The sequence below is a fragment of the Malus sylvestris genome, chromosome 7, assembly GCF_916048215.2.
Source record: "Malus sylvestris chromosome 7, drMalSylv7.2, whole genome shotgun sequence".
NCBI lineage: Eukaryota > Viridiplantae > Streptophyta > Magnoliopsida > Rosales > Rosaceae > Malus > Malus sylvestris.
The window spans coordinates 25,297,223-25,301,149 of record NC_062266.1 but is presented as its reverse complement, the minus strand read 5'-3'; the positions used below and the strand labels follow the sequence as shown (position 1 = coordinate 25,301,149).

The following is a 3,927-nucleotide window of genomic DNA, read 5'->3' as shown; positions in this document are numbered from 1 at the left end:
GATGACGGACACGTACATGGTCAGTGGACAAAAAAGACTATATTCTTTGAATTGCCTTACTGGAAGTATCTCCTACTACAACATAACTTGGATGTCATGCATATAGAGAGAAATGTAGCTGAAAATGTTATTGCCACTCTTTTGGAAATTGAAGGGAAGACTAATGATGTTATTAGGCAAGGGCTAATCTCGTAGAGTTGGGCATTAGGCATGATCTCCACCCACGGGCAGATGGTGCCCATACAAAGCTTCCAGCGGTGGAATATAATATGAAACCTAGGGAGAAAATAATGTTGTGCCAGGTTTTGGAATCAATTCGGGTGCCAGACAACTACTCTTCTAATGTCAACAACGGTGTTAATATTCAAGAATTGAAGTTAATTGGCTTGAAAAGCCACGATTATCATATGCTAATGCAGGTCTTCCTCCCTATTGCAATACGAAAAGTGTTACCGAAATCGGTTGTTATAATGTTGTAAAAGTTGAGCAGATTTTTCTGCCACCTTTGTTCAAAACTGGAACTGAAGGATTGTTTAATGGCTTGTCAAAAAGCATTGCCTTAACTCTATGCCATCTGGAGAAGTTATTTCCGCCATCATTCTTTACTGTTATGGCACACTTGATAATTCACCTTCCAGATGAAGCTGTTGTTGCTGGTTCGGTCCCATACCGATAGATGTACCCCTTTGAAAGGTGTCAGCTTCATAAAACACCTCCTCAGTTCACTTTGTAATTTTAGCAATTTTTTTTTCATCATTACATTTTGCTTAAAGATTTTTGTTTAACAATCAGGTACCTACATCTTCTAAAAACGTAAGTGGGCAACAAGAGTCAGCCAGAATGATGAATTGCAGTGGCTGTTAATTTAGATGAGTGTGTATCATTTTGCTCCATGTACATGGAAGACTCTGTTGTTACCCGTTGCAATAGGCCTGGACGTAACTATGATGTGATGCAAGGTGATGCACGACAAAAACTTCCTTTATTTAGTAGCCAAGGCAAACCAGTAAGCGCTGTTAAACCTATTTTACTAGAACTTCTGAGGTTTGAAATGGCTCATCGCTATGTCCTAGTAAATTGTCCGCAAATGGCAGAATACTTAAAGTACGGTTATAACAATGACATTACCTTAGTACATGTTTAATGGACTAGCTTGGATGTTGAATTGATTTATGTGTTGGTCTTGTAGGAGACATATGTCACATGTAATTTCCACTCGTGGCAAAAGAACTACTATATATTATGCAGAAAGAGAAGCTTTAGATAGTTTCCCTCAATGGTTTCGGGATAATGTACCTTATATTCGTATTAAGTTTCAGTATTTGTTGATGCACAAAACCGAAGGTCTTGGAACAACGTAAATCCGACCGTGAATCTGCAAGAAATGTAAATAACATAAGATGTACGTGGTTCACCCCAAGGTTTGGGCTACGTCCACACTAATTATGTATTTATTTGAGGGAGAGAGAGCTCTGAGAGTGAGAGCTTTGAGAGGGGGTGAGAGGGCCTAGGAATTGGCCTCTCCTAATTGTGAGGGCGATGAGTCCTTTTATAGAATAAGGGCTCCTCACTTATTACATATTTGCCCATTTCTTTATTACATAATTACATTTAAGTCCCTCGAGTATTTATACGAGATCTAAATACAGAGACCCTAAGTACAGTATAAGCAGTAGTCCCTCAAGTCTTCAGTCAAGATAGTCTTTTGGCTGGAGACTTGAAATTTAGTCCATGTGTGGGCCGAAGTAACCAGATGTCGTCTAGAGCTGAATACTCGAGATGAGGCGGCGGTCAATGTGAAATGAGGCTCAACTAGATGTAGCACATGTTACGAAGCTGCTTGGCTTGTGGCTTATGTTGCCTTGGTTAGCTCGGCTTGTGGCATTTAAAGGTGAGGGAGTCCCTTTTATAGAATAAGGGCTCGTTCCTCAATACATAAGTGATGGGCTAAGAGTTGATGCTCGCGGCGAGGCGGTTGTTCAGTAGGCGGCAATGCTCTCTAATGGTGGTGAGGGAGTCCCTTTTATAGAATAAGGGCTCGCTCCTCAATACATAAGTGATGGGTTAGGAGTGATGCTTGCAGCGAGGCTGTTGCTCAGCTGGCGGCGTTGCTCTCTAATCAAGGTGAAGGAGTCCCTTTTATAGAATAAGGGCTCGTTCCTCAATACATAAGTGATAGGCTAGGAGTGATGCTCGTGGCGAGGCGGTTGCTCAGCTGGCGGCATTGCTCTCTAATAAAGGTAAGGGAGTCCCTTTTATAAAATAAGGGCTTGCTCCTCAGTACATGAATAATGGGCTAAGTCCCCCAAGTATTTTTCATGAGGCCCAGTTGAGGCCCCATATATGGTACATAATGTAGTCCCCCAAGTCTTCGGTCAATAGAGTCTGTTGGCTCGAGACTTTAAATTGAATCTATGTATGGGCCGAAGTGGCGGTTGTTCGAATGCGGTATTTGTATACCCTGCACTGAAGCTTTGTAGGTGAAGCTTTGAAAATGAAGCTTTTGAAGCTAGAGCTCTGTAAATGAAGCTTTTGAAGCTAGAGTTTTTGTAAATGAAGCTTTTGAAGCTGATTGACATGAGTGATGCTCATGAATGTTTATGTTGATTGACATGAGTGATGCTCATGAATGTTGACATGAGTGATGCTCATGAATGTTTATGTATGATTGATATGAGTGATGCTCATAAATGTTTATGTATGATTGACATGAGTAATGCTCATGTATGTTTATGTATGATTGACATGAGTAATGCTCATGTATAATTTGAAGTATTGGGCGTACTTTTGATCACCTGGTTGGTGGCATGAAGGAGAGTACGGGTTGTACATTTCATCACCTGGTTGGTGGCATGAATGGCTAGTTGCCAAATGATAGTAGAGTACGGGTTCTACATTTCATCACCTGGTTGGTGGTAATAGCGGTAGGTTGCCGGATAATTGTGGAGTACTGGGCGTACTTTTGATTGCTTGGTTAGAGCTATTTTGGGCTTGTGGGCCTTCGCCCTCTACACAACATTCCAACCCATTTATTTTGGGATTTTCAGTTTTTTTTTTAAATTTTTTATTTATTTATTTTTATTACCCTCTGATGGGGTTTATACAGATATCTTCGAAAAGATAAGAAAAATAAATTACATCATTCAAAAAGATAGAAAAGTTGCTGCAGAAGGTGGGTATGGCAGATGGTTGAATAGTGGGATAGCATGTGCTTACAAGGGGCAGGGCCTGCTTAATGGGTCACGCCCATAATTATGCCATCACCCTGTCTGCTTTTTTTTTTCACTTTTGCTTTCCTTTTTTCCACCGCACCTCTCTCACCCAGTCTCTTTTTCTTTTCCTTTTTCGATTCTGTTCCCACTGCTTTTAGACCCATAAAGAGACAAAAGAGACAGAAAAGCTAAAGCTCTCCGTAGGATCCTGGAATTTTGAACCAAAGCACTTTGCCCAACTATTTTCTTTACTGCTTTTCTCAGTTTTGATGATGCCCCTCCTCATCTTTCATTAGCAAAACATCCATGCTTTCAACTCCTACAACTCTGCCATTGCAGGAAGCATGGTTGCCATCCGTGAAAACAATATTTCTCAACAATCTCCCACTTCCTACGCTCCAAACACGTGGGATCCTGAGATGCTGACATGATAATGGCTTTGCATACACCATATCTCACGACAACAACCGTTAAATAGAGTGTGCTCCGTAAAGTTATGCATGCACATGTTGCTTTCCTTGCAATCAGTACGAAGCCATCATCTGAAAATACCCAGCAACTAAGACCTCTGTAGTGACTAGTGAGCATGCCATTTCTTAAGCAGTCTACCAACATTAACCTGAAGGATTTATTTTGAAAAACATATTCATTTGAATAACATCTATAGCATGCAATTAACAAATTAAAGGCGGAATCATGCTTGTATGCATTCAAA

General features: G+C 40.7%; 1 long non-coding RNA gene across 1 annotated transcript; it reads left to right on the top strand.

Moving 5' to 3' along the window:
* The first annotated feature begins 401 nt into the window (after positions 1 to 401).
* On the top strand, positions 402 to 1,297 carry LOC126629961 (uncharacterized). The gene is made up of 3 exons (XR_007625907.1): positions 402 to 693; positions 793 to 1,104; positions 1,190 to 1,297. It is a non-coding gene; the product is annotated as an uncharacterized LOC126629961 (long non-coding RNA).
* The last annotated feature ends 2,630 nt before the right edge of the window (positions 1,298 to 3,927 follow it).